At 42.8% G+C, this 22,935-nt stretch overlaps 1 protein-coding gene across 6 annotated transcripts in view; it reads left to right on the top strand.

The window, feature by feature from the left end:
* Positions 1-22,935, top strand: part of HMBOX1 (homeobox containing 1) — a 1,854,813-nt gene that overhangs the window by 1,376,489 nt on the left and 455,389 nt on the right. The window lies entirely within an intron of this gene.

Raw genomic sequence — 22,935 nt, 5'->3', positions numbered from 1 at the left:
CCAGGTTAGTGTTTGGGAAGCGTTGTAATTATAAAATGCCGCCGGATGCTCCGATGCCGCCCGCTCCAAAAAAGCAAGGACAAAGCAGCAAAGTCTAGGGTTGAAGAACCGGTCAGTCCCGACGGTTCTTCTTAGAAAGGAGCCAGAAGTTTTGCCAGGAGTTTCTGTGGAGTCTCAGGCAGAGACTTTACTGTTACAGGATGTGCCTTCTCAGGAGGTAGGCCAGGCTGAGGGGCTTCTCAGGTAACTGTTCTTCCCTCTCTTCCTAAGGTAGTTAGAGCCTCCTTCTGTTTCCAAGACTTCTTTGAGAGGTAGGCCAAGTTTAGCTTCAGTGGGGCTTCTCCTAGCACTTCAGGTTCTGTACCTAAGAAACATATGCTTAAAATGGCAGAGGATTTGATTACTATGATTAGGGGTTCTATGCCCCCTCCTGATAAGAGGCCTAGGGTGGAGCCTGAGTTTGAGAGTTTTGAACAGTGTTCAGAGGCTTCTGAGTCTTCGCTGAAGACTTGCAGGAGTTTCCTCATTATTCTGATTCTGATGTGGATGATTCCACTCCTTCAGCTTCTCCTCCTGAGGATTTTTCATTTTCAGAGACTCTGCATTCCATGAGGGAGCATTTTAAATGGGAAGGCCAAGATTTCTCTGATTCCAGGAAGAGAATTCTTGTTTTACCCCAGCATAGGCCCTTAGCTATACCTCCTGTGTTGAATGTGGTGGAAGATGTTTTTGCAGAGGCTTCCCTGAACCCTGATTCTTTGCCTCCTGCCCTGTTAAACCTGATAGGTACTATAGGGTGCCTGAAGCTCATAAGTATCTTTTAAGAGTCCTAGGGCAGACCCAGAAATTGTTTCTCAAAAATCCTGTTCCTCTGATAAAGAGGCAAGGGCTTTGGATAGATGGGGAAAGAAAGTGTATACTTCTTCCACTTTAGCCATGAGGCGTTGAATTGTCAGTTTCACATGCTAAAATATAAAAATTATTTCCTTTCACAATTGAAATCTAAGGTGGTTGTTCTGGCGGAAGGTATTGAGTGAAAAGAGTTGCTGGATTTAGTTCATGTGTCTGAACAAGTGGGTAAGCATTCTTTGCAGTGTGGTTTTGATGCTGTGCAGGCCTCCTCGAGGGTGGCTGCCACTGGTTCTGTTCTTTGGTTGAGGGATCAGAATTTAGCTGAGCATGTTAAGACAAGGATTTTGGATGCTCCTTTACAGTCTGATGTTTTGTTTGGTTGAAGCAGTTTTAAAGAAAATGGAGGACAAGGCTAAATCTATGCAGACTGTTAAAGATTTTTGCAGGTGCAGCCTCCAAAGTTTAGCAGAAATTGGCCTACTAAGGGATGGACATATCCTGCTTATGATTCCCAGTCTAGGGCAGAGCTCAAGGTTCTTTTAGGCCTAGAACAGGGAGTTCTCCTGCTCAGACTTCTGGTGAGGGCAGGGTCAGTCCAAACAGACCCAATGACCTGCCTTTTCAGCTGCCAGTACATTCTCGTCTGGCAGCTCCTTTGGGAGGAAGACTGTCTCTTTTCAAAGAAAATTGGGATTTAATTACTCAAGACAGATGGGTTTTGGATATCATTCACCACGGTTACAGGTTTTATTTCCATACCTTGCCCCTCAAAGGCATGCCTCCTCCACAAAGGAAAGAGGCTCACAAGCAAATTTCTCTGTTACTCCAAATAGGGGCCATTCAGCCAGTCCCTGTACCAGAAAGGGGCCTAGGATTTTATTCGTTCCTAGTACCAAAGAAGGGGAACACGTGGAGACCAATTTTGGATTTATCTATCCTCAACACTTATCTGGACATTCCCAAGTTCAAAATGTTGACGTTACAACAGCTTTTACCTCTGCTGGGCAAAGATCACTGGATGGTAACTTTAGATCTCAAGGAAGCTTACCTTCATGTGCCTATAAGACTAAGTTGCAGAAAGTGAAATTCTCATTATCAGTTCTCTGCATTGCCCTTTGGCTTATCTACTGTATTCACAAAGGTTCTGGCTCCAGTGATAGCTTACTTCAGGCTAAAAGGAATTCAAATCTATCCTTATTTGGACGACTGCCTGATTCTGGCTCAAGAAAAGGAAGACCTTCTACAGCATTTGGAATATGTCATAGCAGTGTTAAGATGGCTAGGGTATTCTGAATAAAGTCCAGTCTAGTACCCTCTCAAGACATGTGCTTTCTGGGTGTGAGACTGAATACAGCAGCGGACAAACAAAAGAATCTTTCCAGTTACTTCCATCAATTATCTCTTCAGTCCGGGCTGACTGCAAGGACAGTCCTTCAAGCCTTAGGGTTCATGGCATCTTGTATTCTGGTGCTTCCCAATGCCAAACTGCATATGAGGAAGCTACAATGGTATCTCAAAATGTATGGACACAGCACTGCCAGGATTTGGACACTGTCATTCAAATAATACCTTGCATTCAAAAAGAATTTTGTGGTGGGCTCAGGAATGTCACCTAAACAAGGGACTCTCTGTGACCCGTCAGATTTTAACGACAGATGCCTCGGACATTGCTTGGGAGCTCATCTAACTGGAAATTAGATTCAAGACAAGTGTCCTGCCAGACTTCAGCATCTACATATCAACATGAAGGAGATGTTAGCAGTCCAGTTTGCATTAATGGCTTTCAAGGAGTTACTTCTTCCAGGGCAGGTGTTGATTCTAACAGACAACACAACTGTCATGTGGTACATCAACAAACAAGGGGAACACATTCTTATCCTCTATGCAGGCAAGCAATGATTTTATGGGAAACTGCGCCAGCTTGCAACTAACTCTTCAGGCAAGGTTTCTGCCGGAGCACAGAACTCCTTAGCAGATGTGTTAAGCAGACAAATCATGGATCCCGAAACTGGATCTTCATGTATTTCAGAAATTGACAGTGTCATGGGGAACTCCAGACATAGATCTGTTCGCTTCTCCACTAAACCACCAGCTGCCAAAGTTTTGCACAAAGGGGTTTCATCACACAGCTTGGAAAGTGGATGCTCTTTCTTTCAGTTGGAAAAATCTTCATGTGTATGCCTTTCCACCTCTGCCTCTTCTTCCAAAGGTGCTCCTAAAGGTCAGACAAGACAAGCCAAGGATGATTTTAATAGCTCCAGATTGGCCTCGGCAACACTGGTACCCACTACTAAGGAGTCTGGTAAGGAAGCCTCCATGGCCTTTGCCTTTGATTCCACATCTGTTATCTCAGAAGGACGGTCGCCTGCTCAATGTCAAGCTTCACTCTCTTCATCTAACAGCCTGGCATATTCTGTTCTGAAACACAGCAGGTCTCAACTTCCTCAACAAGTTTTAAATGTGATTATGGAAGCCAGAAGACCTAGTACAAGGAAAGTGTACGAGAGAAATGGAAGAGATTTTTATTTTGGAGTGCAGCAAAGAATTTGGAGATTTCTGAGCCTAATTTGAGTGTGGCTCTTCAATATCTTACTGAGTTATTGGACAAAGGTTTGTCCTTCTCTTCCATTAAGATTCATGCTGCAGCAATTTCAGCTCACTATGATTGTGACCCACCATTGTTTTCGATCCTTTGTTCAAGCAGTTTCTTAGAGGGGGCAGAGAATATAAGACCCCCCAAGAGCTCCTACTCCCTGCTTGGGATCTCAATTTTGTGTTGGAAAAACTTACTCTACAACCTTTTTGAGCCTCGGCTACTGCTGAATTGAAATACTTGTCATGGAAGACTGCTTTTTGTTGGCTATTACTTCTGCAAGAAGGGTTTCTGAGTTGCAGGCCCTTATGGCAGTAGAGCCTTTTTGATTTTCCATAAGGATACCTTCCTTTATGCCTAAGGTGGTTTCTAGTGTGGCTTTAAACCAAACTATTCATTTGCCTACTTTCTATGCAGATCCCCAAAATAAGGGGAAAAGATTTTGCACACTTTAGATGTACATAGGCAGTTGCTTATTATTTAAGCAGGACTAAGGATTTCAGGCAGTCTCAGCAGTTGTTTGTTTCTTTTGCTTGAGTTCTCAGGGCAAGCCTGTGTCTAAGCAAACTATTTCTAAGTGGATTGGTTTGCATTTCATTTTGTTATTCCCATCATGGCAAGGAGATTCCAGCTGGGATTAGGCCTCATTCCACTAGGGCTACTGCCACTGATATTTTGGAGGCAGCTACTTGGAGTTCAGTGCATACTTTCTCTAGGCATTACCATCTTCCTCTCTACTCTAACTGTAGGGCTGCTTTTGCCAGAGGTATTTTGCAAGGCATGTTGAGAGCTCCTGCTTTTTGCCAGCCTCCCTTGACTCTGCTTTGGGATTCTAGGACTGCAGCAATGTGGAATGAAGAACATAGTACAGTTTTGTACCTACCATAAATGTAGATGTTCTACATTTATGGTAGGTACAAAACTGTACTTTTTATCCTCCTCCCCTAGTTGGCTGTGGTATTCTACCCAGTTGTTATGACTGCAGATGCATCCATGAAGGACATAGTACAGTTTTGTACCTACCATAAATGTAGATGTCCGAACTGGATAGCATCTGCAGTCAGGATTACCCTCCCTCCTTCCCCTCTGTGGTACTCCTAGGGTGTTTACTCTCCTAATAGCTAGCTGGTGGGGGGGAGTCTTTTATGGTGTATTTGTTTGTATATATGTACATACATGCTTATTTTTGTGTTTACCTCTATCTTTTTGGAAACATTGGCATCTATCCAAATTTTAGCCTTCAAGAGGGCTTCTGGCATCTGGGGCAAGAAACACTGAGGAAAATGGCGTCGGCTGATGCCTTTATACCCAAAGACCAACAGAGATGACGTCGGGTGAAGTGCGACATCAGCCGAAGCCGGACCCGGACTTTGGAATCCGGCCGACTGAAGGGCTGCCTGACGACAGGACAACCCAGTTGTTATGACTGCAGATGCTATCCAGTTCGGACATCTACATTTATGGTAGGTACAAAACTGTACTTTCTCATACCTCGGTCTAAGGTCAAACGTATAGAGAATGAGGAAGGAGTGCCTAAGCTTTGGCATCGCTGGAAGTACATTTTCCCTGGCTGAGTACATCCCATCTATCCACATTACTGCAGCAGTGATCTATTCCAACATTTCTTACACAACTGTACTTTTTTTCCTGTTCTCTGTGAACACTTGAATCAATATTAAAAAGTTTCCCTCTTAACATAGTTGCACTGTAGCCTACATCATCATAATTTGAAATTATGGGAACTGAATAAGAGAGAGAACAGCTTCTTTAGCAGCTTTACTACTTTAATACATTTACTAGGACAGTGTGCAATTTAGTTTAATTTTTTTCTTAAGGCTATAAGTTAATGTTTACTGAAAGGATGCAGCCTGTTTTTCATATCTGATAGAGGAATAGAAATAAGAACAGACAGTAATCAATATGACAGTGAAGACAGACTGTTGCATGCACTTTAGCAAGGGTAACCTTCATTTTTGGTTAATACCTGTGGGTACAGCTGTTGATTTGGGGTAATTGTTCTTATCTAGAGAGTTAAACTTCATTTTTTAAAGATGTATGTAGTTTTGAATGTTTGTTCTAAGTTATCAGGGTATGGTGTGTTCTGAAAATGTCTTTAGTTTTTTGTTTGTGGCTTTTTGTTAACACAAAAAGTCTTGAAAATGTGACATGTTCAAACAGAGCTGAGAAGGAACAACTGTGTTAAACATCAGCCTACCAAACATTAGTGTGTGCATGTAACACAAAAGCTGAATATATACATTCAAAAAACTGTCATGTGTAGTAGGTGGGAAAATATCTTTTTGTCATAATGTTAATGCTAGCCGTATTATCTTAGAATGTAAATGGCCCTCCAAGTATGGACAAATAAGAAAGAGTATTGAATTATACATAGACAGAAATGCAGAGTACAAATAGCAGTGCTGCAGGAGACACATTTGGAAAGAAATGAGCATGTGAATTTGGACAGAGGAAAGATTTCAGGATGGATATTCAGCAGAATATTATGGACAAAGGAAAAGGGGAATAATTATACTAATTGCTAGATGGGCACCACTAGTGATAGAAGAGGGAAAAAAAAAACATTCTTTTTAGATTTTTTAGTAATAAGTGCCATTTGGCAAAGGAGGCTGATTATCCTGACAAGTATTTATATTACACCAAAAATATGGGGCTCAATAACTAACAGTTAAGATAGGAGGAGATGAGATAAAAACTATGATATGGCTTTGTTCCATACTTGGGAGCCATACATATGTCCTTCCAGTGTAAATCGCTTTTCCAGTTTCTCTTCCCACTCTTTTCTAACCTCCTCTGATTGATTCTATAGTTATCATGCAATGTTTTATATGCTCTACTAACAGCAGCTTCTGTTCTGAATTCAACTACAGACTCTACTTTCACTTAAGATTCCCCTTTCCCTTTCTGTTTTCATATTCTCTGATATCAGTCCCTGGTAGGGTAGGCAGTCGGTAGCCTGTAGTCCAAATGTCTTCTTGGCCCCATCCCACTCTGTTACCTTTCCCTGTTTAGTTATTTTCTCCTAATACCTTGGTTCTTTTACCAGTCGTTGCCAGTAAATTCTAATTTACCTATTTTCTGTCCTGCTACTTGCAGTCATCCTTACTGACAAAATCTCCTTTGTCCATTCTTGTGTTGGCTTAGTGCTTCAAATACTTGTTGCTGCTTTATGAATATAATCTTCTGTATGGTTTTTGTTATTCTCCTTAAGGATCTGCATCCAAAATTCCACTCTTTGTTTATTTTTTTCATCATCATCATCATCATCCCTTTCCACTTAGACTACTCAAGCAGAAATTTGGAGAATAATCTGAAAATTCTGTCTGAGTTCCTGCTGCTGAATTGACATCTTCCATACCAAATGTTGTAATGTTCTCATAGGTACCCTTGTGGGCCCCATCTTTAAACTCCCAGTACTCTTCTTGCTGTTGAGCGTCCCCTCTCCGGCGTCTGACTACTGAATGTTAGTCCCTAGCGGAGTGTTCCCTGCGGTTCTCCTGGCCATTGTAAGAAACCCTCCTTGTGGACCTCAATTTGATACCCTCCTCCATTTTGGCTGCCTGTCCTGCAGACATAGCTAGTCTAAAAGACCAATTAAAGTCCCTAGTGGAGCATTCCCTGCGGTTCTCGTGGCCATTGTAAGAAACCCTCCTTGTGGACCTCAATCTAATACCCTCCTCCATTTTGGTTGCCTGTCCTGCAGACATATCTAGTCTAAAAGGCCAATTAATTATGTGTCCTAGCGAATGACTATTTACTTGACTTATTGCTGTTTTTGTCAAACAGTCATTCTTCTTTGTACAATGCTTGCCTATATTAAGTGCAGCATCTTGTATTAACTAAACTCAGTAGCCACATCCTTAGTACCTGGTTATGTCCTTGTATCACATAACCTTACCCACACTGCTGTTATGTGGCGAGATTGTTACACTGGAGATTGTGCAAACATTATGGTATCGAAGTTGCTGAAAAGCACTGGAAACATGAGCCACAGAGAATAATAAAAAATTATGGTTTACATCACATGGGATCACCCAATACCAACAGTCCAAAAGATAGATGATAGAAAACCGGATATAATGGTCCAAGAAAAGAAGACCGGATATAATGGTCCAAGAAAAGAAGACAAAAGTAGCATTGATCATTGAAATTGCCATACCTAGTGACTACAGTGTCTTGCGTACAGAGAGACACAAAGTCATAAAATACCTCGATCTGCAGGCAGAAACGAGAGCCGTGTAGAAGAAAGATTAAAGTTCATGAAATTAGTACAGTAGTAGACAGTTCTAAGAATTTACAATCGTATTTAGATATGTTACCAATTCATGTAACACCATACGAATTGCAGGAGTCATTACTGGGCACATTGCGGGTGCTGCGAAGAGCACTTTTGGCTAACATCAAAGAGTGAAATAATACTAATTTCATGAACTTTAATCGTACTTTGACATAGGAATGGGGTCCATTCCCATCATGGTATTAGAAACCCAAAAGACTTGGAGAAATTAAAACTATTAACTCCCCAAATTGCTCTCTGATCACCTACTTGATCTCTGATCACCTGCATGCTTGTTCACTTGAAAAGTTGATATATTTTCTTCTCTTACCAGTGTGTAACTGACATTGTCATTTTACTCATTTTCTACATCATCATTTATTTGGAGTGTTTTTAGTAATTTCTTGTTGTATTAGTATGTTCATCATATATGTTATATCTTGTTTGCTACATCTTATTTGTGTATTATACTTGCTGTACTGTTTTTATACAACCAGATGCCGGTGCTTTTCTCCCTGGGCCTCCGCTGAAAATGGACCTGATCCAGTTGGAATTTCCCGCTTAACAAATGTAAAATAAATAAAATAAATAAATAAAAGTAAAATTCTTCATAAGTCTATTCTTTTTTTCTATATTTTTCCTAAGTCCCCCCATATATCCTCACCATTAAAAATCAGACTGCATTACCCAACCCATAAATAATATTCCATGCCAAAAGCTTATTATTTCTCTCAAAATTCTCAAAGCTCATAATAGTAGTTTTAGGTAGAATATAAGTGTATAATGCTTGTAATCTTGCTCCCCTGCCAGCGACCCCTTACTATCATAAATCTACCATTGTCCTTTTTTCCTGTGTCACTGCTGGGACCTAGTACCCTGTTGCAGTCAGTATTGTTTCTCCTTTCCTTTTATAGCAGTATTCTGTTGAATTTCTATCCTGAAGTCCTTTTTTTTCAAATGCACATGCTTATTTCTATCTAAATGCATCTCCTTTAGTACTGCTGTTTGCATACTATGCTTCTTTATATAATTCATGTTAATATTTACAAAACAGACAATGTGATAAAGTACTATTATTCCCACATTATACATGCTGTCTGTTTTGAGTATATGTGTCAACCTCGCTGCTTACGTACATGCAGTAATAACTGTCAGGCTGATCTTGGATGCATCTTCTTACCTGCATTTGAACCTATGTCACATTTTCACAGACTTTCCACTCCAGTAAATATACTCAGGAAACAAAAAATTAATACATTTTCAAAAATCCTCTTTTAATTTAACACACAAACAAAATTGTATGCAGTTATCAAAAAGTAATTCTTCCCTTCTAAATAGATGCATTTGCCCAAATTGACAGCTGCACTCACTGGTGTTAGCTATTGCAAATTTAAAGTTAACTATGGTAATGCACATGTTAGTGCCAGTGTTTCCTCTTACAGAGGTTCATCCACTTCTTCTTATATCTATTCTCTTTCCTGATGTGAAAACAGATTTGCATGCTTTCAGTAAACATTAGCTTGACCATGTCCAACTCAGAATTGATGGACATGCTCCACCTAAAAAAAAAACAAATGCCCGAGAGCCACACACTCTAGGGATCTAAACCTCACCACAGCAATAAATAGGATGCGCTGGAGGGATAGATTACTGTCCCAGAGACTCCCCATGCTTTGGAACAGGATTCCAATCTACATTAGGCAGAGGCTCTCACTAACACTCTTCAAGAGAAACCTTGATGATTGGATGGGAATCAGAAAATTTACCCTGTGGATCACTGCAGTGGCTCTGCTGGACAGAGGCACAGGGAACTAATGGCGCTGCTGGACAGAGGCACAGGGAGCTAATCTAAGGGGGCGGCAAAAATCAACACATTCTGGCTAGGCTTATAGATGCCCTCGAGCAGATAGCCTAGTACTTACCTATGAACCTATGAAAAGTACACTGGCTACCTTTAAATTAATAAACTAAATTGTGCATTGTTGCATTGAACGGTATACAGCTGCTGGGGCGACTACTACTTATATAATTGTTTGCTTCCCAAAGTTTCAAATTTGATTTCTTTCTGGACTTTTATTTTCACCAAACTGCTTGCTTACATTTGAACTTTGTAGATTTCACTGAAACCAGCTGTTCAGACCACCTACACTTTCAGAGTGTTTGTTTTCAACTAAAAGCAGTGGAAGAAATGGCTAGTCATTTTGCCGAAAAAAGAAAGATTTACAATTGTTCATCATTATCTCTCTTTAAATTTTTTGCTTAAAATGTTGTCTATATCTTAAACTTAGAACATTAATCTGGTTATCCACCTCTATAAAACAGGGTTGATTGTTATCTTTTAATTCTAGATATAATATTATCAGTGCACATTTGCATCTTTCCAGGATCGCAGAATTATATTTACTTAAAGTGATTCTTTCCAGCCCTTCTTATGTTGGTACAGTGTAAATCCTGGATATATTGCAACAAAAAAGTACTCATTGGTTTATTTATTTATTTGAACTGGTCAAGGGATGCTTTTCAGCCATGTCCCAAGCCGCAGTTGCAAAGACAATATCAAGTAAGAAGTGCACTTAGTATAATTTTATTTGTAAGCCTGTCGTTAAGGTATTTGACAGTGACTGCACATATAGTATATAGCCAAGACTGACAGTGAATAAGTAAAACATTTAAAAGCATTTACAAGAATACCTGCATTATTCATGCTTAAATGTACAGTGTGAACGTCATTAAAAGTACAGAATTGTATGTAAGCATATTGCTCAGCTCACAGTGGTGTAAGGTGTTGCTACAGTGTAGTGGATTAAAAATCAGCATTTGAATGTGGTATGGCTGTACACTGTATGAAAAATGGGGAGAGAAGGCATTACTCTTGTTCAAAGATAGAATCAGACAAACAAAACCTATACTTATCAAGGGTATCAGAACTTGTCTGAGATTTGGGATGCATAGTTAGGCTTAAAAAGGCCCTTGTGGTCATTAGCTTAGTAACCTATGAAAATATATGGTCTGTCAGCAAATACATACCCTTTACAGTGTTAAAATTAGGATGGAAACCATGGTTTTCCATCTCTGATGATGTCATATTGTAATAAATATTTAAGAATTTGATCATAAACTATTTTTGCAAGCATTTTAGCTATTGAACTGAGGTTGGCAATAGAATGAAAGTATTTGAAAAGACAGGGGAAGGAAATTTAGCCAGTGGAATTGTGGTGTGTTCAAAGCTGTAAGGGAGTTTTTTTGTTGTAAATGTCTGTTCGAAAATGTGTGCCAGAGGCTTAATTGACTATATGGTTAGCTAATTTTAGAAGTTTTGGGATGCAAAATGTGAACCTTGGGGTTGTTCCCTATGCCCATGTTTTGATTGTGTTGTATGTTTTTTTTTTTTATGGCCTTAAAATGGAATTGGGGAACATCAACAATCTTCTAAAGTGGGGATGGTGGTTTGAAAAATGTGGGTTAGAAAATGTCATGTTGGTAGATAGTGGGGGAATTGCTGATATTCTCACTTTTTTTGATAACTCGTACCCTCTCTAAGAGTGTTGCAGCTACTTGTTTTTGGGAAAATATTGGAAGTACTATGGTGTTTTATTATTAAAGTAAAAAAATGTTTTATCTGAAGTAGTTTACTTCATTTGGTCTTCAAACTTTGGTTATTCTGATCCGGATCTGATCCGAGACGGCCGCATCACTAGCATCTGATCTGAGCTCCATGCTCCTCCCCTTGCCCATAATCCCCCCAGATCTTGTTTTCCTTTGAAAAGCTATGCATCATGGTCTCTGAGCAGAGTGGGAGTGAGTAACAACAGACCGTTGGGTGTTACAAATCACATCCAGAGGCTATACCATCCTGTTTATGGATCCACCTCCCCCACCAGAACACCTCCCAGACGTTCCACCCACGCAAAGGGAGGTAGCAGCACTAGAAATAGAAAAGCTGCTAAGAAAGCGAGTTATCCAACCCATCCCCCAGACCAATCTGGATTGGGCATCTATTCCAAGTTTTTTTTTTTTTTTGCCAAAGAAAACGGGGGACCTAAGACCAATTCTGGATCTTTCCACCTTGAACCAGTCTGTAGCCAAGGAAATTCTGGATGGTCAGCCTTCAGTCTATTCTGCCCTATCTGCAGGCAGAGGATTGGATGTGCTCGATCGACCTCAAGAACGCATACTATCACATCAAAATGAACAGGCACTCCTGCAGGTTTCTCTGCTTCCAGCTAGGGGCCAAACACTATCAGTTCAGGGCACTACCCTTTGGTCTCACCACAGCCCCCACGGTGTTCACCAAAGTAATGGCGGTGGTAGCAACTCACCTGAGACGTCAGGGGATTCAGGTCTTCCCCTACCTGGATGATTGGCTCCTTGTTGCCCCTACCAAGCGTCTACTTTGCTGAGCCAAGGACTACTTCCTTGTATTAGCAAATAGTTTGGGCATTGCCATCAACCTCAGCAAATCTTCACTGACTCCAGTTCAGAGTCTAGACGTTATCGGAGCCCGGCTGGATACAGTTCAAATGATGGTTTACGTCATCCCAGAGAGGGTGCACAGTCTTAGACTCCATGTATCTTACATCCTACAGACTTTCCTTCCATCAGCAGAGTCAGTACTGTGGGCTCTGGGTTTCATGGCGGCCACAGTCAATCTTTTATCCCTTGCACGGCTTCACATGTGAGTTCTTCAATGGATGCTAGCGGTTCAATTGTCTCTTCTGGAACTACCTCTGTCCCATCTGATTCGTATATCTTGGGCATGCAGAGACTCTCTTCTCTGTTGGATTCTTTCCCCGGATCTTGTCAAGGGACGTCCGTCCATTTCTCCCAGCCTTTCCCATCACCACATTAACCACGGATGCTTCCCAGCTAGTGGGGGGGGGCATTGCTCAGGAAGAACAGTCCAAGGCACATGGTCCCCCTCCGAGACCAATTTGCATATAAATGTCCTGGAAATGAGGGCGGTTCTTCTAGGGTTGCAAGCCCTTCATGCCCATCTTCTTCTGGGGATGATTGCTATTCAATTAGACAACATGTCCGTAGTCTGGTATATAAACAAGCGGGATGGAACCAGATCTTAACCCCTTTGTCGCGAAGTCATGAGAATGTGGGAATGGGCGATTTCATCCGGCCGCTTTCTAGTGGCAGCACACATTCCAGTGGACAGGCTCAGCAGGACTATTCTGATGCCTTACGAGTGGTCTCCGAATCCTTCAGTAGCGAAACAGATCTTCCTCAAGTGGGGTCAGACTTGCTGCAATCTCTTTGCATCTCCTTCCAATGAGAAATGCAGCGAGCTCTTTGTTCTGAACCCCCCTCAGTGGGAAGCCCCCAGAGATGCACTAGTTCATGCTTGGCGTTCTGGGCTTCTTTATGCTTACCCCCCGCCCCATTACCTCTCATCTCGAAGTTTCTTCAGAAAGCTTGCAGGTAGGGGAGCTCAGTAATCCTCGTTGCACCATTCTGGCCTCGCCAAGTCTGGTTCCCCTCTCTTTGGTCTCACCTGGTAATTCCATCATAGATCTTGGATCTGGTTCCGGATCTCATTTCTCATCCCTCGGGGATTCCTCACCCAGACCTGGACAGTCTGAAACTCACCGCTTGGCTGCTCCAGCTCCAGCTGCAGTAATGATTAGGACTCCCAGTTAATCATCTCCGGTTAAGACCATACTGGTGGTGGCTCACAAATACTCCACCAGGAAAATATATCGTAGCAAGTGAAAACGTTTTTCTTTATGGGCCTCTCAATGGGAGTTAAGATCCCTTTATGGCTCCGGTCCTGGTTGATGTTCTTCGTGTTTCACTGTTGCAGTCATTACATTTGGGTAATCTGCTGGCAGGTTGCCCTCAGTCGGCATGCTTAACAAAGTCTTGGGTCTTGTGTTGGTTACTGTCCCTTGTTCCATGACGTCAGGTCATCAGGGGTATAAAACATGCAGCAGACGCCGTTACATCAGTCTTTCTTGCCTTGCGGTACCCGAAGCAGAAGCAGTTCGCAAGTGCCAGTCGGCAGATTCCTGAAATTTCCGTTTTCAAGTTTCAGAATCGAAGTCTTCAAGTAAAAGCTAAGTACCCCGTTGGGGAAACATTTTGGCTTTCCTTACGCCAGAGAAGCAAATTCATTTGGTGACTTACTTCAGACAGGTGGCCACAAAAACCCTGCTTTCTGCAAGGCAAATACTGCAAGCCTTGGGGTTTATGGCCTCCTGCATTCTTCTAATTCCATATGCAAGACTGCATATGAGGAAACTTCAGTGGTACTTAAAAAGTCTATGGAGTCAGCAATGTCACAGCCTGGAAACAATGATTCCTATCATACCTTGCCTGCAACTAGAGTTCCTATGGTGGGCAGAGGCCTGCCACCAAAGCAAGGGACAGCTATTCACACCACCCCCTACCTCCCACACCGTAACTACAGACGCATCAGACTATGCTTGGGGGGCACATCTGGCAGGGAAGTGCATTCAGGGCAAATGGAGCCCAAATCAACTGCACCTTCATATCAATCAAAAAGAAATGCTAGCTGTGCAGAATGCACTGACAGCCTTCAAGGACTACCTTCATCCAGGACAACTACTGGTAAAGACAGACACCACAGTTATGTGGTACATAAACAAGCAGGGGAGTACACATTCATACCCCCTCTGCAGACTAGCCATGGCATTGTGGAACACAGCCTTGAGCTATCAAGTGCAACTACAGGCTCAATTCCTGCCAGGAAAGCTGAATATTTTGGCAGGCATACTAAGCAGAAATCTCATGGACCCACACGAATGGAAACTGGAACCACGGATTTTCCATATGTTGACAAGCAAATGGCGGAGCCCAGACATAGATCTTTTTGCCTCACCCCAGAACTACCAGTTGGACAAATTTTGCACAAGAACTCCTCACAAAAAAGCCTGGAAAGTGGATGCTCTGTCCTTCAGCTGGGAAAACCTATCAGTCTATGCCTTTCCCCCTCTGCCTCTGCTCTCCAAAGTTCTACTAAAAGTCAAACAGGACAAACCAAAAATGATTTTGATTGCTCCAGACTGGCCTAGTCAACACTGGTACCCACTCGTACTCAGTCTGTCACAAATTTCTCCATGGCACCTGCCTCAGACACCTTCCTTACTATCTCAGCAGAACAACCAAATTCTACACCCTCAGCTCTGAACATTGAATCTTGCAGCTTGGCTAATCACTTAAATCCCCCCTTAGCATCCCTCAGCAAACCTGTGATGGATATCATTTTGGAGGCAAGAAGACCTAGTACTAAAAAATCTTATGCTGACAAATGGAAAAGGTTCTGTGCCTGGTATCAATCTCAAGGGATGAGCATAGCAGTGCCCAGTTTACCTCAGATTTCGCAATACTTAACTGAGATGCTTCACAAGGGCCTGTCTTTTTCTTCCATAAAAATCCATGCCTCAGCCATCTCAACTCATTACAACACAGAACCCCCTCTCTTCTCTCATTGTCTGCTAAAGCAGTATCTCAGATGGGCCAAAAACTTGAGGCCACCCAGGAGAGCTCCAACCCCTGCCTGGGACCTTAACTTTGTATTGGAGAAACTCACTCTGCCTCCTTTCGAGCCAGCTGCTACTGCAGACTTGAAATTTCTTTCCTGGTAAACAGCCTTCCTTTTAGCAATCACTTCGGCAAGAAGGATTTCTGAATTACAGGCCCTTATGGCAGTGGAGCCTTTCATCATCTTTCATGCGGACAGGGTGTCACTCAGGACCAACCCTTCCTTCATGCCTAAGGTGATATCCAGTGTGGCTCTAAATCAGTCCATTCATTTGCCAACTTTCTTTCCCAATCCACAGAACAAGGGGGAGCAGATTCTGCATTCATTGGATGTACACAGACAACTTAGATTTTACTTGGACAGGACTAAATCTCGAAGAAAATCTGAACAACTATTAGTAGTATTTGCTGCAGGGGCAGAGGAAAAGGCTATTTCCAAGCAAACCATTTCCAAATGGATAAGCCATTGTATTCATTACTGCTATAAGCACCATGGAAATCCTATCACTCAGGGGATCAGATCCCATTCCAGCAGGGCTGCATCTACTTCTACAGCCTTTCTCAGAGGTGTTCCTACCAGGGATATTCTTGAAGCTGCTACCTGGAGTTCAGTTCATACTTTCACCAAGCACTATCATTTACCAATTTTCTCTAAATCCAGAGCTGGCTTTGCCACCGCTGTTTTGCAGGGCCTTATAGCCGGTCCTAATGCTGTATAATTCCATCCTCCCAACCATAGCTTTGGGAATCTACCCAAATGTAATGACTGCAACAGTGAAACATGAAGAACATAGTACAGTTGTGTACACTTACCATAAATGTAGATGTTCGAGTGTATTCACTGTTGCAGTCCTGGTTACCCTCCCTCCAGCCCCCTGCTTTTTTCTCTTACTATGCCTCTCCTTTCGTTTACTACACTTAAAAGCCTTTTTGGTGTATTCGCTTTTGTTTGGAGGTATATTTTTGTGTTTTAAATTATTTATATATATTTTGCTCTCCATTTGGGGGGGCAGCTGACATCTGGGGCAAGACAAACTAATGTAATGGCGTCGGCTGCATGTTTTATACCCCTGACGACCTGACGTCATAGAAGAAGGGATAGCAACCGACGCAGGACCCAAGACTTTGTTATCAGGCCGACTGAAGGCAACCTGCCAGCAGATTAATGACTGCACCAGTGAATACACTCGAACATCTACATTTATGGTAAGTGTACACAACTGTACTTTCTAGAATTTCTAGCCGGTATCTTTCACCAAGGTGCTAGCTCTTCCACTGTTAAAGTCCAACTGGCTGCCATCTCTAACTTCCATGTGGGGGAAGATATGGCTTCTCTAGCTTCCTTTAGGCTTTGTAAATCCTTCCTTAAAGCTACCTTTCTTTTACGGCCCCCAGTGTAAGATCCTACACCTCCTTGAGACCTTACCTTTGTACTTCTTGCTCTGGTGTCCCCTCCATTTCATCCCACAGTATCAGTAGATTTAAATTTTCTTTTTTGGAAGACAGCCTTCTTAGTGGCTATTACATCAGCTAGGAGGATGTCAGAACTTTAAGCATTGTCCATCAAAGTCCCATGCATGTTTTTTCATAAAGACAGGGTTTCCCTGCGCACTAATCCTTCCTTTCTCCGTAAAGTGGCCTCAGAAGCAAATATCAATCAAACTATCAATTTGCCTGTCTTCTTTCCAAACAGGGGTGAATACAAGTTACATTTACTGGATGTGCACAGGCAACTGAGGTTGTATTTACACAGAACAAAATCTTTTCATATATCTGACCAGTTGTTTGTCTCCTACTCCAAGCCCTTTCTAGGCAAACCAATTTCCAAAGTTACCATCGTGTGCTGGACTTCACAATGTATCATTTGAGCATATTCTGATAGAGGTATCTCCCCTCCAGGTCAGGTGAAAGCCCATTCAACTAGATCTATTTCAACATCAGCGGCTTTTTGGTCTAGGGTATCGCTAGATGATATTTGCATTGCAGCTACTTGGTCTTCATCTCACACCATCATCTCTCATTATAAATTGGACATTGTATCCAGGAAAAGGGCATCCTTTGGCTCCACCGTGCTCTGGAATATCCTTACATGAGGGCCACCCGGTGTTGGTAGCTGGGGACCCTGTCCCAAAGGTTGAAGACCAAATGAAGTAAACTACTTCAGATAAAGAAGTTATGTACTCACCATAACGTTCCATCTGAGTAGTTGTACTTCTTTTGTCTTCAGCTGTCCCCCCCCCCTTCCCCCTGACCTTATCACTATTGTCCTATCCTGGTATGTAGGAGAGGGCACTATTGTGGCTCTCCTGCTCGGTCTAGGTTTTGTGAAAACCCTTTAGTGGTAAGTTCTAATTGGGTTGGGCTTATGTTTTCTTGTACAGCAAACTCGATCTGAGGGAAGGAAGGAGATAGAGGGGCATTATGGGTAAGGGGAGGAGCTTGGAGCTCAGATCAGATGCTTGTGATGCAGCTGCCGCAGATCCGAATACCCAAAGGTTGAAGACAAATGAAGTACAATTACTCAGATGGAATGTTATGGTGAGTACATAACTTCTTTATTTCTTACTTTAATATTACTAGCACATGCATAATAAAAACAAAAATGTTTTACTTACAGTTACTTCTTCAATCCGTTCATGTCTTTCTAGACATTAATGGTATAAATTATGCTATGGAGTTCTCTCTCCAGTTTAACACTTGCAGTCTTTTTCATCCACTTTTCCTTACAGAACTGCATTTCAGATGTAAACTACATCTACTGGGATCAATGCAATTCTCCACTTACTCAGTAAATTCACTTTATTGATGGTCTTCTGATCATCTCAGTCTCCCAGCACTGTTCCACTCTAAGGTATTGTTGGTTCTTTTAGTCCGTTCCTGGTCTTTTTCTTTCACACAAACATTTCATTTTAGAACAATGGCAAATGTTTCACTAGCATATTCTGTCTGTTGGCTTTCTTATGGTCAGAATATTGAGAAGCGGAGTCTCCTACAGCTTTCCGGCTCCCTGTCTGTTGCTTAAACTTTATTTCCTTCAGAGCTTGTTTTATGTCCAAAAAAGTGCCTTTGACTGCTCAGGAAAGTATTTTCAGAAGGTAGCTGAATGTAGCAACCTGAATCTCATATGTACAAAAATATAAAAATACCAGATGTAACATGGCAGATTGTGGAATATCAGCTTTATTATAACAAAAAAGTGAGTGCTCTTGCGGTCATCCAACCACTTCTTCAGACTAAAAAATACACACTGCAATTTCCATTTTCAACATCTCTGTTTAAAATGGAAATTGGAGTGTGTATTATTTAGTCGGAAGAAGCAGTTGGATGACCGCAAGAGCGCTCACTTTTATTTGTTATAATAAAGCTGATATTCTGCAATCTGCCATGTTGATTAGGTATTTTTATTGTTTTGTATATATTTTATAGTTTTATTTGACCGGTTTATCTGCTTGGGTCCTGAATTTTATCATCTATAACCTGAGTCTCATACCTGAGCATCAACATCCCCTGATTGTTGGGATAAACCTGTTTATGTTCTGCTTGGTGTGCAGAGAATAAAAAATCTGATGGGTTTAATCTTCGTTCATTCCTGATGTTGTTAATCTTCGTTCATTCCTTATGATGGGTTATCGGTTCCGTCCTCGGAATTGAGCCAACCTTATACCAAGCTCACATCAGCCAAAAAACTCTTAAGCCAAGGTCCTACCCACAGTGATCTGCTCCCTCTTACCTCAGATCTCGTTTGCTGCGTTGCTGTACAGCCGTGTCAAGTCTTCTCTCTCAGCTAAGTGTTCAGTTTTTTTTTTTTTTTTTGAAGTTTTTCTATTATTAGTGTATAGAAAGTTTTCAATTCTTCACTATCTCTATCTTCTTACCCTATTGCAACTTTGAGACTCTGTCCTTTTTCGTACCTTTGAGGTAATTCTCCGTTACCATCGTTGGTAATTCTTCCTCTCCCTTTCCCACCCTTCTGGGTAGTTTCATAACTTTTTCGTAGTATTGTAGTTTTTCCCTTGATATTACAATGTCGGATAAGAAAAGTAGTGTTACTTTCAAGCAAAGTACAGAATGTGGCCATAAGTTACCACTTTCTGATGGTCATGACTTGTGTGTTTATTGTCTGAATGTTCCCCACCTGTCAGTGGACCCCCCTGTGTGGGATTTGTAGAAATTTTTCAACTAGGACTCTGAATGAAAGGAAGAACAAACTTATACTAAAAGGCCTCCTTAAATCTCCTTTCTGCGAGGCTATGTCTGGGTCGGAGGACTCAGTATCTCCTTCTAAACCCCGTAAAAGGCGTTCTTCTTTCCCGCCGAGATCGCTCACTTCGTCTCCCTGTGGAGACCGCAAGGAGTCGACTCACAAAAATGTGAAAACTTCAGGCCTGGTGCTGCCATCTGTGGTCCCTTTGTCCCCCGCCACGGCACCACCCAAATTTGTTCCCACTCCAGCTATGTCTTCTTCACTGCCACCAGCACCAGAGTTCCTGGTGCAGACAGTCACGGCTCCAACAGTATTGGCACAGCCTTTTTCGGCACCGCTGACATCGGTCTAGACTCCTTTGGCACCGTCTTTACAGGTACTGTCTCATTCAGCACCATTGCTGCTGACTCCTTCGGTTCCATCCTTGCTGATGCAGTCAACTTCCGGAATACTGCCCTCTAAGGTGCAGACGCCTTTGGCACCGACCTGCTCGGCGAAGTCACTTTTGGCACCGTCATACCGGTGCAGACACCTTCTTTGTCGACACCGTATTCATCGATGCAGACATTTGCCACACCGCCCTTCACGGTGCAGACACCCTCAACGCCTATGGCGCTACCTTTGTTGCCGCAGATACCCTTGGCACCATTCTCCTCGGTGCAGACACACTCAGCACCAGGCTCTACATTACACAAACGTGTAACCAAGATGGTAAGACCCTGTCTGCCGTTGATGTCCGACACTCCACCCCTCAACGATTCTACTCCAGAAATCAGAGGAGCGGGAAGATGTGGCACAGAAAATCACAGGGCTCTTTCCGTGATGCACGTGCCAAGTTTTCCCCCAAGGGCAGAGGGGGAAACTCTAATGGAAGACACCCCTTTCGGGGCAGGGGAGGTCCGTGAAACTGGGGTCCCAGAGATTCTTTCTCTGGGCAACCCTACCAGTGCTCCTGAAGCATTGCCCAACTGCTCACCTCTGGAAGCAGTCGGGGGTCATTTTTCTTTGTACCCTACTGCCTAGCGAACCATAACCACCGATTCCTGGGTACAACGGATAATGTCCAGAGGTTACCGCATTCCCTTCCATCTCTGTCCCACTTCACCCAGAAATTTACCCGACATCCCACCCAGTCAGTGGGAAGCAGCAGCACATGAAATCTGAAAACTGCTACAAAAAAAGAGTCATCCAAATGGTCCCCTCAGACCAGATAGGATCTGTTTTTTACTCAAAATTCTTTTTAGTGCCAGAAAAGACAGGGGACTGGAGACCGATTCTGTATCTCAACACACTAAACAAATTTGTAAAAACAGAGAAATTCCGGATGGTCACGGTTCAGTCTATCCTTCTTCTTTTGGAAGAAGATGATTGGATATGCTCTATAGATCTTCAAGATGCATATTACCATATAAAAGTGGACAAACGCTCAAGAAGATACCTCCACTTCTGCATAGGAGCCAGTCACTACCAATTTCGAGCACTGCCCTTCAGTCTCTCTGCAGCCCCCAGAGTGTTCACCAAATGCATGGCAGTGCTTATCGCTCACCTGAGACTTCAAGGATTCCAGGTTTTTCCATACCTAGACGACTGGCTCCGTACCGCCCCCACCAAGCATCTACTGGAAGAAGCCCTGGATTACACTCTTTTCACAGCTCAGTGCCTAGGAATCACTATAAACTGTGAGAAGTCCAACACCACCCCGGCACAATCTTTAGAATTCTTTGGAGTTCTGTTGGACACGAGAATTTGCATAGCATCTCTTCCGGATCACAAACTTCAAAGAATAAGACAACAGGTTCAGCCACTAATCTGTCACCATAAATCTTCTGCTCGGTCCATACTCCAACTCTTGGGGTCGATGGCAGCCTCGATCACCATTGTTCCTCTGGCCAAGTTCCACATGAGACTTCTTTAGTGGCTACTTCTCACTCAGTGATACTCTCTACAACATCCTTTGTCTTTTCAGATAAATGTAACTGAGAGATGCAAGCAGGACTTGCTCTGGTGGACGTCTCAAAATCCCCAACAATGGTCTCGTCCCTTCAGCCCCCATCAGCCAAAAGCCACGGTGAGCACGGATGCCTGCCTGATTGGGGGGGGGGGGCTATGTCAGGGAAACTTGGTCCAAGGCACCTGGTTGGAGACAGAGGCTCATTTGCATATCAGTGTCCTGGAACTGAGGGCAGTGCTACCAGCGTTGCAAGCATTTCACTCGATCCTTCCGTCAGGGACTATTGCGATCCAATCAGACAACATGTCAGTAGTGTGGTACATCAACAAGCAAGGAGGCACCAGATCTTACCCGTTATACCAAGAGGCCTTGAGAATATAGCAATGGACGATAGCCTCCAAGCGCTTTCTAATTGCAACGCAAATTCCTGGGAGCTCCAATGTGATAGCAGACAAATTGAGCAGCTGCATTCTACAACCTCACGAGTGGTCCCTCAATCCTGTGATAGCAACAAAAATGTTCAACCATTGGGGCCAGCCTTGTTGCGATCTATTTGCCTTCCCAATTAACTACAAGTGCAGCAAATACTTTGCCCTGATCCCGCCTTGGGGACAGTCACCGAGAGATGCTCTAATCTATGCTTGGCCCTCAGGTCTGCTTTATGCTTACCCTCCTCTACCCCTCATTTCCCAATTTTTGAAGAAAGCATGGCAGTTGAAGAGCAAAGTAATCCTCATTGCACCATATTGGCCTTGACAAATTTGGTTCTCCTTCCTTTGGCCTCACCTGCTAGATCGACCATGGATTCTCAATCCAACTCCGAGGTTGATCTCCCATCCGCAGGGTCTGACCCACCCCAATCTAGCAAACCTGAAGCTGACAGCTTGGTTTCTCCACTTCCATTGATTGCCAGGCAGGATAACCTCTCCTCCCCCGGTGCACAATATTCTTATTGCATCTCATAAATCATCCACCAGCCTAACCTGTTTCAGCAAATGGAAAAGATTTACCTTATGGGCATTGAACAAACAACTGGACCCCTTTTCAGCGGTATTAGATTATTTATCAGATCTCTTTCAATCTGGGTTATATCAGCCTCTACTGTTCATGTTCATTTAGCTGCTATTTTTAATTTCCACATTGTTCTCCGGGACTCTTCCAATCACACAGACTCTGTAAGACTTTCTTGAAGGGCGTTTTTCACCTAAAGCCTCCCTTTAGAGAACCAGTACAACCTTGGGACATGGCTTTGGTTCTGCAAGCCCTAACAGCACCCCCCCTTTGAACCTGCATCTTCATGTGACTTAAAGTACCTCTCCTGGAAAACCTTGTTTCTGGTTGCTATCACATCGGCCAGACATCTGTCAGAACTTCAAGCCTTATGCATCAAATGTCCCTACCTTATTTTCCATAAGGATAGAGTCTCACTAAGAACAAATTCCTCCTTTTTACCAAATATGGTGCCAGATCGGTCTATCAACCAGTCTATTGACCTCCCAGTATTTTTTCCTAATCATTCTAACAAGGGAGAA

Source organism: Protopterus annectens, chromosome 2.part1, assembly GCF_019279795.1.
Source record: "Protopterus annectens isolate FY-2018-M chromosome 2.part1, PAN1.0, whole genome shotgun sequence".
In the NCBI taxonomy this organism is placed as follows: domain Eukaryota; kingdom Metazoa; phylum Chordata; order Ceratodontiformes; family Protopteridae; genus Protopterus; species Protopterus annectens.
This window is presented reverse-complemented; position numbering and strand designations above follow the sequence as displayed.